Here is a 12,508-nt window from a genome sequence, read left to right as displayed (position 1 = left end):
GTGTGCGTGTCTGAGTGTGCGTGTGTGTCTGAGTGTGTCTGTCTGAGTGTGTGTGTCTGTCTGAGTGAGTGTGTGTGTGTGTGTGTGCTTGCACATTTGTATGTGTGTGTGTTTTACAGTGGATTTGATTTGTTTTCCGCAGCCTCTGCTGACTACCAGCCAAGCCCAGAGGTCAACAAGAATACAGAGAACGCCCATAGTGATGTGAGAGACAGGTAAGGTTCAAGAACCATTTCCTCTTGTCCGAAATATCATCTGTTAGAAATGTAAAATAGCAAGCCATGCACTATTGTTATTAGAAAACAAGCAAACCAGAAACCAGCAGGATTGGATGCATTCTAATCAAGACTTATGCTGATTTGTGTAGTTTCGACCCCACAAGAGAAAACAGAGAGAGCCTCAAGACATAGGCCTACAGTAGAAAAGTAGAGATATTGTTTATTTAGCTATTTAAACATGTTTTTTGTTTGTGAGAGATAGTGTAATATAAGGTTTGAGGACTTCAGTTAGCCTCTGAGGGGAGACCAGGGTTGTATTCAGTGATGTGAAACGTTTTGAATGTTGCAGATAGAATCGTGTCAGCTCTATTTATTATATTTCAATCTATCTGACAATCATTTCTGTTCTACACATTTGTAGACATTTCTATCTACGTTATATCTACAGTATAATGTTACATCCTACTGAACAGGCCCGAGGGGAAAATCTGCAACTGAACCACTTGGGACCGTAGCCCTTTTGTGTTTAACCATGTTTCACTCTCCATCTCACCATAACCATCTCCCTCCCACAGCTCCATGGTCCATGTGGTCAACGGTGTTCAGCCTGCCAGACACGAGAATGGCCTGTCTAGCAAGGGGGACACCGCACACTTTGAAGAGATCATCCAGCTAGCCAATCACGGCAACAGCACCAATGTGGGGCGGGAGAAATCAGAGAGTGACATGCCCACTGAGCCAATCCTGGCCTTTGAAAGTGAGGAGCCCTTCCTGAAAAAAGTGGGCCCCATGAAGCCTCAGCATGTCGCAGGTACATAGACAGAGAGAGAGAGAGAGGGAACTCAAAGGGCCGGTTTCCCGGACACAGATTATGCTTAGTCTTGGACTAAAATGCATTTGAATAGAGAATCTCCATTGAAAATCTCAATTTTAAACATGCTTTTCAGTCTAAGACTAGGCTTAATCTGTGTCTTTGAATCATCTGTGTCTTGGAAACCGCCCCCAAATGACAACATAACCTAATAATATTATACCAGTTGTGCCAATATTTCTAGGGATTCAAGCAAGGAATCTTATCTCAGTGTCCTTAACCCACAAAGAGTTTTTTTTTACAGTGTTCTTAACTGTAGATTAAGCTGGGGTTCAATTACAGCAGTAATAATGGTCTCGCGTTCTACTCTGGCGGTTGACTTTTCACATTAGGGCCAGGGTTCACAACATGCCATAAAGCGGCGCCATGGGTTCGTAGTGTTGGCCTTTGCAACGAAGAGCCATCCAACTGAGCCGGTCGGTTTAGTGCCGTCTCAGATGCAAGTCGTCACTTGTGCATACGTGAGTGTCCCTAGGGTAAAGGGTGACATGGGGAATCCTCCAGCCCCCAGAGGGCCTAAAGGGACACGGAGGGGCGGTGGGGTATCTTAATACTGACTGCTTTCGCTCCCGGAGCTCCGGTCGCTAGGCTCAACGCCCAGTGTCGAATTCCCTGAGTGTTGGGGAGCTAGCTAGCTGCCAGGGATGGAAACAGGACCCCGGCCCAGTTATGTACCCCCCTCACCCTCACCCCCCTCCCCACGGCGTGGTCAGCATTACTGCCCTTCGCCCCTCCACCCTCCACCTAGGGCTTAGTCCCCACCTGCCTGCCTGCCTGCCAGCAGGTCATAAATTATATCCAAAGCAAACAGAAGAGGGTCACCCAGCTGCAGAGCTGCAGCCACACGAGCTCCGTCAAAATTAACCACTTTAATCAGAGTAAATTCACTCTGCCACTCACACTTCAAGTCACAGTCTCAGTCTTTCACAAGTTAACATCACATTTCTAATCTGCCCTGTTTGCATACCCTGCACTCTTTTACCATGATGACTTGGAGGGGTTTATGGCCGGGGGGCTGGGGGTTTGTGACTGGGGGGGTTTAATGTATCGACACTGATTGAATGTTACGATGTAATTCCATAGATTGGGATTCGGGGACATTTATTTCTAAACATACCACCGGAGCTAATTCAAATGGCGATACTCATGAGCTAGTGTGGTGGACCGTTTAGCTGCCTGACAGGTGCCTCCGTCAATCTATTGCTACTGTTAGCATCAATCACACTGTGTTGATCACACTCGTAGCGCTAGCTCACTCACATGATGGGCGACTGAATGGTCGTTGATGGTCTGTCATTCATTAAAAGGAGTCAGGATTCTGCCTGGAGCATCTGCTGCTTGGTTTGATTAGCCTCTTCATTTCCCTATAAAGCCTTATGGGTTCATTCCCTGCGTGACATGCGCTCAGGACCTTTTAAAATGTAGTATTATTGCCAGGTCAAGGGTTTATAAGCCTTGTCATTAGCAGGGTCAGTGAGGGTGGGTCTTCCTTACACATTTACAAATACTCAAATTGGCGACCATTTTGGCTCACCATTCAGATGGCGCATTCAGAACGGCTCAAAATGGACACCATTTTGGATCTCTGGTGTTTTCCCTTGTTGTTGTGTGGTGTATCACTGTGTTGAAACTGACCCTCATCTTGTCCTCTCCGTCTATTATCTCTCCAGAGGTCCTGTGAGGTGTGTGCCACTCACAAAGGCGATTCTTGGGCCCCCCCCCCACCTTCCCAAACCCAGCCTCCGCTCGTATGGGTAGAGAGCCACCCTCTTCCCGAAGGGGCACATCCCCTATGACCTGTGCCAAACCAATCACAGATTGCTTTCTAGGCCCCAAAAAACATAAACTTTCCCTGGGAAAAGGGCCGATGAAGAAGAAGAAGAAGCAACAACTCTGCATTCCGCAAAAAAAGACACAAGCAAAATACAAAACAGGATATGACGTCATCACCACCCGACAGGGTGCATCAGTGTTACCATTTGTAGATGGTAGAAGATATCACGGCATCAATTCTACCATAACAGTATCATCCATGGTAGATTTCAGCAGCCCTGAGGGGGAAAAATACACATTTGACACTAATGAGTAATTGTTGTTATTATTATGAAAAGAGAAGTGAGTTGAAAGAGAAGTGAGTTGGCTTTTTTGTTTCTAATGTTTAGTTTATTTAAGTTGAAGAGAAATGTAAGGACTGGGTACATTTTTATGTGAATAATGTAAATGAAATATTGAGCATTGGACTAAAGGAGGGAGGGGTCTGTGGAATAAATTGTGTATGAATTTATGAAAGGAAGCCCCCTTTCAAGGTTTGCCCAGTAACTAATATGTATTGAAAACATAATGATATGGTCTCTGTAAACATACTTGTAAATGTTATGTAAATGGCGCTTCGCTGCAAATAGAATGTCTCCAAAATACTAAAGAAGACGTTTGACAACATTTTGACAATGTAAAAATTACGTTGTTGGAGCACAGCGTCAGCTGTCTCCAAGGAGTGCTGTGTCGACAGGTTTTCTGTTTGAACTGTTCCGCTCCTCAATTATGATTGATTGTACTCTGAACTGGATATAAAAATTAACAAGGCATCAGTTGAACAAAAAACACATGGGTATTCCAGATTCAGGATTGGTAAGCCTTGGGTCAAATCAGTGATCCGTTCAGTTTAATCAGTGTTGAAACAGAATGTACACAATGGCATCCCATCCCACCATTTAAAAAATCAATATGCAGTTTTGTTTTTTTCTAAACCTGAGCAAGAAGCATGATATGTTGCCACCTCCATTGAGATTCCACAGATTCTAATGTGTTTGAAAATGAAATGCTGGTGTGTGTATATGCTATAAATATATTTTGTTGTGTGTTGAAGGGACAGTGGGAGTATCAGTCTTATTAAAGAGAAAATTGTTGTCTGTGGTTTAGTTTTCCATGGTTTGTTTATGTCTGTCTTTGTCTATTGTCTCGCCACAATCCAGATGGATGAGATTTGGAATTATTTTTAGGTTGAATGTGCTCATTGATTCTCTCAATGTCCGTAATTTATCAGAAACAGACAGACGGAAATCGAACAAAGAGCATGATGTTTCACCGAGTATAACAGTTAGGAAATATTTCCCCCTTTTAAGCTGGCCCTCAAAGTCCAGGGCCAACTTATGTAGACACGCTGTTGACAAACTGAGCCTGAGCAACAAAATACAATGCCACACAACCACCAGAAAACCAGATCTGGAGATGGTTTTGAGAGAGATAGACTATCTTTTAGGGGGGTACAGTGACTTAGCTCAGCTGTCTTTTCCCAAAACCCAGTGGGTGTCCATGCCTCCCATGCCCTTACCCCATCAGCCCCCCACTGCTCCCACATTCTGGTGGTGAGAGGGGGGCTGACAATGTTGATGAACACTCGCCATTTGCTGTTTGCCATTCGTTTTCCTTGCAAAGCAGCTGGACTCTAATACCAGCACGATTTATGTCCCTCCGCTCCCCAAAGCAAATGCATGCAGTACCGATCATCACGTGTGACTCTCATTTGACTAATATGACTTATAACTGCTAATGCACTGTGGTGAGACTGAGTAATGTCTATGACTTATTGCTAGACACTAATGGACTTGGCTAGGGAGAAGTATGTTTGACTTATTACCTCAAACACAGAGGTGCCTCCCCTACACTACTGGTGTGTTGAGAAGTCACTGTAATGCCTCTGTAAAGTTTTGAGAATCTCTTCTCTATCTTTGACTCACATTTAGTTTGGTTTCTCGGGTATGGCCTGATTCTTGTCTTGAAACAACGACCTAATGGTTTTCTTTTTGACTTAACCTCCCCTGTGTAGTTGGATCAGTGAATATTGATAGAATGTTACGTGTCCCTATAGAGTATCAACTAGATGGCTCGTTTTTTTATGAGCACATGATCTAACCGTATAAATCTTATCTCACTGGGATAACATCTAGCCGACTGACGCAGTTGCTTAGATTAGAATAGTCACTATACAATCTATTGAACAGCTGTATTCATCCGGCCCAGCAGAGGGCAGCCCTGCAACACAGAGGTGTCAAACCACAGATCACATTTCCCCACACATGTTCACTCTCTCAGACCTCGCTCTCAGTCAGTGGAGGCTGGTGGGAGGAGCTATAGGAAGACGGGCTCATTGTAATGGTTGGAATGGGATTGATGGAACGGAGTAAAACGTGGTTTTAATGCGTTTGATACCGTTCCATTTATTCCATTCCGGCCATTTCAATGAGCCCGTCCTCCTATAGCTCCTCCCGCCAGCCTCCATTGCTCTGTCAATGGTGTAGCCTACCAGCGAAACCAGAGAAAGACAGCGTGTGTCATATAGAGAGAGAGATTCACACATTCAAATCCCAATCATATCTAAAAGACAGTCATAAAACATTCAATAGAAATGTTATAGTCATAGTCAAGCTTTAGTGTGTGCCCCTCTTGATCCACTAAGTCAAGACCCAGTTCCCATAGTGCTGCCTAAAGGGTGAGGGGCACTATTTTTAGGCGGATGTCAGCAGGCAAGTAATGAGTAATGGAAGGGGCAGTGGTCAATGCCAAGGTGCTGAATTAATTCTCAGAGAATGGAGGGTGAAAGGAGGAGGAGGTGTGTGTGTGGTGTGGTGCGGGTGTTTGTGTGTGTGAGAGAGAGTGCGTGTGTGTTCGTTAGATTTACGAGGCTCTGACGGACATGGAGCAGGATAAAGGGGCCTGTCGGTCAGAGTTGGGGCCTGTCACTCACGCTCCTGGGATAGCAGGGCTGGGTGGCATAGTAGCGGTGCAGATTTGGCAACGTCACTTTGATCTATCAGTCTATTATCTCCTCGTTGGTGGACGGAGAGCTGCCTGGCTGGCCTGCTGATAGGTGTACTGGAGGTGTTGCCATATCAACCCTATTCTTAGATCGCATTCCTGTTCACAGGGTGGAAGAGGCAATAGGAGTTAGCCTTATAGCGAACGGTAATACAGGAATTAACAGAGCTAATTCAGTCCTCTATGACTTTGTTTGTCATCTTATCTGGGTATTCTAAGACAAACATGGGTTGTCTGTTATTCTACCATTACCTATCCAACTACTGTAAAAAGCCTGATGCCTTTGGCAGTCATGTCTACCTCTGCCTCACTTTCCGTTCGCGACGTGGGGCAACTTGCGTCTGCTGTTGTTCTTGTCGTAAACCCCCTGCACCTTTTGACCCGTGGAATCTTGTAAACGGTATGGAAGCGCAAACGTGTCATCTGTGCCTGCCGGATTTAACGAGGTAGACGGGTCAGTGGGGGTCAAGCCATGCCTGCATCTGAACCATGAAAAACCCTAGAGAGACCAACCTCTGTTTAGTGTTTAAACACACACACAGGCATGCACACACGAACACGTGCAAGCTCGCACGCACACACACACACACATACACACACTTCCCTCTTAAAGTACATTGCACCCCCTTTATCTGCTCAGCAACAGCAACAGGGCCCCTTTACACAGCTGCTATCTGATGGCAATGCATTAATGGCCGGCCACAGAAAGGCAGGCACTCCAAATAAGCCCATTTCTTTATCCCTGGAGGTGCTGTTCCACCTACAAGCAGACCTGGGCTCTCAACTGCTCTGATGAGAGACAAGGGTTTCTAACAGCTGCCCCGAACCCCATCACACACACACACACACACACAGACAGACACAAACCAGAACCTATTAGCTCCCGACAGTGCCTGTTGTTATGGAGTCGCTGTGTGAAGTGCCAGGGAGGTCTCAGGGCCCAAATCCCATGGGGGTGGCCCAGCAACAATAGCTGGCTCTAGATAGGTAACAGCTGGAGCATTGTCACAACTTTTGAGTTAATCTTCATGCAGGCACTTTCTTGGGCACTCTTTGATGAGGAGTGTGGACCCCCTTAGGTCTGTGACCATCGGCACACACATTGCAGTCCTCCTGAAGAAATGCAATGTTCCCTTTGGGTGCACGACATTGTGAATAAAAGCATATTAGTGTTAAGTTAGAACAGACTGGTGTTGTTGAGAAGGGAAGCATGAGCTTTATAGATACATCTTCCACACATCCAACTGCAGTGGAGATTCTTTGATAATTTGTCATTGTTCAAGTATGTCTTACTAGGAATCTAAAGAGCCAGAAATATGTTTTCGGTCTTTAACCCTTGGCCCTGATGAATAAAAACAAAGGGACTTCATGGGGGCAATTTCCTGCTCTGTCATTTAAGGTGGGGAGAAGGGGAGGAGATAAGAAGGGGTGAAAAAGATGAAAACGAGGTGTAAGAAACGGAAACTGGATAAAGGACATGACAGCGCGAGAAAGTACAGCAAGACTCCAAGACCATTGAGTGCTTTTGAAGTGACAGAACGGAACGGAATCTGTACCCTATCTCTGCTTCGCTGTATCAGTACAATGGACAGCGCCCTACACACTAAAGCAAAGCCATTTTGGCAATGAATATACAGTAGGTTGCAAGATAGATAGGGTAATTAACCTATTACAAACAGCCTATGTGAGTGCAGCCCTACACACAGCTGTCTTATCAAAATAACGCAAACTAAAAGCTGAAAGCAGTAGCCTAGTTATTAATGCAAAACAAAAATAGTGGATAGCAGTTTGGCTTTGAATACCAACACAACTGCAAATGCGAACGAATGAATGCGAACGGAACAGAACAGCGGTAGGCCTACTATAAGCCTATAAACAAAATATCTGATCGATAAAAGCATGACACAATCTATAATTAGGCTAGTTCAGCCACACATTGCGATATGGCCCAATACACTTCTGTGGACCAAATTCGACCGACGCACGTAATCAATTAAGCAATGCCGGCCTACCATAAACACATTTCCAATACGTACAGTTCCATTTGCAAACATGAAAAGCGATCGGCTATCATAGAAATAAAATGTAGGCTATCTATTTCTATGATGAAACATACCGATATGTAGCTATACCCATTTGGGTTATTGCATTGCAATTATATTGAATTCTGCTTATATCACGCTATACCACAACACAAATAAAAGTTAAAATGCCAGGACCAATGAGTGCTTTTGAACAAGAAGTGACACATCTGCAGTAACCGAGTATTCCAGCCACTCTCTTCCTATGAACCAGTTGCTATTAAATGAAAAAAATATTACAGAACACTTGCGGCTAGGGTAGGATTATATAGGCTAACCTGGGCAGGCTCCTCTGTTCCAAGCTCTTCAGGAACAGTTGGAGGTGGAGCGGGCTGTGGAGCCATTATCTTGGCAGCACTAGTGGAAGGCTAGTGGGCTTGGCGGCGGCCTCAGTGGTTTGATTTCTGATAACCATCGTGGCAGTGGTAGATTAGCTGGTTAGAGCGAAATAGGCTACTAACACTAACGCCTTTTACAGCTGGCCAAGAAGCTTACTGAACTCTGTAGTGGTGGGGCGTGAGGCTGAGTTGAGTGAAGCATCTTCAACTGTAAACTTGACCCCATCCTTATAAATCAAAATCAAATATTACAGACTGAGGCATACCACGTTATTCACTTAGCCTTACATAGATGAGCAACGTTTACCCCGCTTTTTATGGACACCCAAAGGAGTCATATCTAACCACCCGGCTTTCCATAGCCCCCCACACACTCCACGATGCGCTCTGTCCATGATGCTGTTTTGTCCGCTCTGTCCATTTTTTGCTATTTTTTATAAAGAGACAGAAAATTGACATGGCACAAGTTTCAACTGAGGGGGCTAAGCCCCCTTTTGGCCCCTTGTGGAGCCGGGCCCGATGATTGACACTGACTCACTGCACCATATAGCATGGTTATACCAAGGCATTCATGTCTCGGATTCAGCTGGTGACACAGCCTTGATTTGCTGGATCTGTTTGTCTCTTAATTTCGGCACTGACAGTGGACATGGTTTACGACATCACCAGCCATCAGCCCAGCACAGCCTCAGGCTTCAATTATGCCAGCTTGCAGGGTGTCGGTTATTCTCAGTTCCCAGGGATAGCTGGGTATATCAACCATATTGTACTGCACATTAGTAGCAGGCTACAGTCATATAAATATAATTACTACATATTGAGTGTACTCATGAGTGTGCTGTCAAATTGTGGTCTGATGGACTTTTTCTCATTCTAGTAATTCTATCTCTATTAATCCCATTGCACCTTCAGTAGCAGTCTACGGTCATAGAAATACTGTATAATTACTGTTAAGTGTACCCATAACTGTAATGCTCTAGTCATTATTTTCTATGGCTACAGTAATAATGTGCTGCTGTAGGCTACTGCCATGCCTTCCAATTAAGGAATAATTATGATGGCCAGATCCATGTAAAAAGCAGAAAGGAGATCCTCCATGGCACAAGCCTGTGTTATTATTGGCTAGCTAAAGCAGGCCCTCGCATCAAGGGCTATAATTCAGTGAGTACTACAGACGGACTCCCAACACAGTCTTCTGGGGTGCACCTGTAGTGTGTTCTTTTCCACTGGGTCTGCGCGGGCAGCTCTGTAACACTCTACATTTATCTAGTACAAGGGCGCAGTAGCTTAGTGGTTAAGAGCGTTGTTTCAGTAAACCAAAGGTCGCTGATTCTAATCCCACTAGGTGAAAAAATATGTTGATGTGCCCTTGAGCAAGGCACAACCAACTTCTGTGGCCAGGATAAGGCGCTAAATGTCAATCACTACCATCACCCAACATTAGCGCTTAAATTGAAAAATACCCTGGATAGAAATGGTTTGAATGTTGACACCATATGATCCAGTAGTTTAAACATTTCTCAAATGGTTTTAAATACCTTTCAGGGTGTGAACTTTAAATGACCTTCTCTGTCCTTTAAACAAAATAAATGACATTTTCAAGACAATATGTTACTGTCTAATTTCACGGTCCTACCTGTGGCCTGCTCAGTTCATGTTTCTAGACCAGCACTAAATCTTACCATTCTTAATTTATCCTACAAGAGAGAGTGGCATGAAATAATTATTATATCAATGACCTCCAACTCTCAGATCAATTTACTGCCAAAGTGTGCAATGGTTGTGTGTGTGTTGTTATGTTATCATGTTTGTGAGAGAATAATGTTTGTTGTGACCTATGAGAACAGCTACTTCAGGGACCCTGAGAGTTTGAATGAGAAGGAGGGGGGGGGGGGTTCAACTACCATCCCCCGACAGTGTACCTCTGATTATGCTCTATTTGGAAAGTTCAAATCCGGCGTACACCCACTTTCTGGTTACCCCACACACTGTCTTGCCTTACTGGGTCAGGTTAGGCTAAACTTATCAAACGGAAGTGGTCATGGTCATGAGAAGTGGTGGTCGCATTATATTTGACACAAGTTACTCTTCCAGTTGAGCAGCAAGACATTTACTTCCTCAGGAGTTGAGCACTTGAATAGTGAGTATGGGCGTGCTGTTTCTCTCATATTCAACTCTGATGCCAGGTAAGATTCCTCAAACATACTGTTTTCATCTCATTTCAACCAGTGTTTCTTTCCGTCGAGGATAAGCTTTAACTTAAATACATTGACTTAACCTGACTAACAGGTTGTTACGTCGGCTAATTTCAACATAATCGTTAGATTAATGTATGCGTAAAAATTTAGTTGAAGATTCCGCTAAAAACTTAAAATAGTTTTCATCCTATACTTATTATTTACTGAGTATACAAAACATTAAAAACTCTTCCAATGACATAGACTGACCAGGTGAATCCATAAAAACTATATCTATTCATATAAATCCACTTAAATCAGTGTGTAGATGAGAACGGTTAAAAGGATTTGTATACTTGAAACATGATTTATGTGTGCCATTCGGGTAATCAATTAGAACAAAATATTTAAGTGCCTTTTAAACAGGGTATGGTAGTAGGTGCTAGGTGCCCAGTTTGTGTCAGAGGCTGCAGCTGCTGGGTTTCATGCTCAACAGTTTCCTGTGTGTATGGAGTAATCCACCACCCACAGGACATCCACAACTTGACACAACTGTGGGAAGCACTTGGAGTCAACATGGGCCAGCATTCCTGTGGGAACGCTCGACACCTTGGAGCGTCCATGCCCTGACGAATTGAGGCTGTTTTGAGGGCAAAAGGAGAGGGTGCAACTCAATATTAGGAAGGTGTTCCTAATGTTTGGCATACGCAGTGGTGGTTGAAATTATGCTGAATTTCATATTTAATTAGACATACAGTGAGGGAAAAATATTACACTCTGATTTTGTGCGTTTATACTATTGAAACATATTTATATGTTAATGGTAGGTTTATTTGAACAGTGAGAACACAATACAACATAAAAAACTCATGTCAAAAATTGTTATAAATTGATTTGTATTTTTAATGAGGAAATAATATGTTACCCACCTGCAGAAACATGTTGTATTCGCAAAACCCTTGTTGTGTAATCACAGAGGTCAGACATTTCTTGTAGTTGGCCACCTGGTTTGCATTCTCAGGGGGGATTTTGTTCCACTCCTCTTTGCAGATCTTCTCCAAGTCATTAATTTAATCTTGCTTATTGACAATGTTTTGCATGTCCATGCTCAGCCATAATGCAATTTACAGTAGGCCTAGCCCCTATATCAGTGTGAATGCTATTGAAGCCATGCAATTACTTAGAGCAATGTGGACTGGAAATGGGTTCAAGTTATCCTATTTAGCAAAGATGGGATAGGTCTATATTTTGTTATTTCGTTTCTGTAAGCCATTTAACAAACTATAACGGACTAACATTGGAATTGGAGTTGATTCCAAGGCAATACATAAAAAACCGTAAATACACAACCTGAAGCAACCACATATTTCGCCATGGAGCACGTTCTGATTGGCCAGTGAGGGGCCAAGCCTTGACACACTAACAACTTATTTATTCATCAAAACTCAGCCCTTTCGTGCCAACGCCAGCAAGTGCGCCGATAATTGTGATAGTGAAATTTTTTGGACACAACGCTGAACCGATAGCGCTATCGCCTGCGCTTAGATTTACCATTGCATTAGGTATGTTCAAATAGAGCCCATGGTATTACAATGTGTTATCTGTCCATTCTCTCGGCATTGTGACCAGATATCCTGGTCCTGGAATTATTTGAGAGATATTGTTTCAAAATAATGTAATGCTTAGTCAATCATTTTACTTTCGCCATAATGATGAGTTAAATTGTTTCACCAACCAGATCTGTACACTTGTAAGATGTCCACATACAATGCGTGCTTGACTACCTCCGGATGTGGTCAGAAAGATCACAATGTGTATTTTGATTGTCTACACCTGTCAAAAAATGTGGACACAATCAGAATGTTGACAAGATCAGAACAAAGGATGCATGTTAGCACCAGGTATAAATGGGGCTTTAGACTTGCTTTGTCATCTGGGTTCAGGAAGAGAGTGAGGATGTTGAGCTATGGTTAATGTGGGGTGATTATTTCTATTTTCGTCGTTAATC

General features: G+C 43.6%; 1 pseudogene; it reads left to right on the top strand.

Annotated features, from left to right (window-relative positions):
* Positions 1-4,002, top strand: part of LOC121586873 — a 30,537-nt pseudogene extending 26,535 nt beyond the window's left edge.
* Positions 4,003-12,508: the final 8,506 nt, after the last annotated feature.

The sequence above is a fragment of the Coregonus clupeaformis genome, unplaced genomic scaffold (assembly GCF_020615455.1).
Source record: "Coregonus clupeaformis isolate EN_2021a unplaced genomic scaffold, ASM2061545v1 scaf0152, whole genome shotgun sequence".
Classification (NCBI taxonomy): domain Eukaryota; kingdom Metazoa; phylum Chordata; class Actinopteri; order Salmoniformes; family Salmonidae; genus Coregonus; species Coregonus clupeaformis.
Note: the sequence above shows the minus strand (reverse complement) of the source record. Positions and strands in the feature narration are given on the sequence as shown.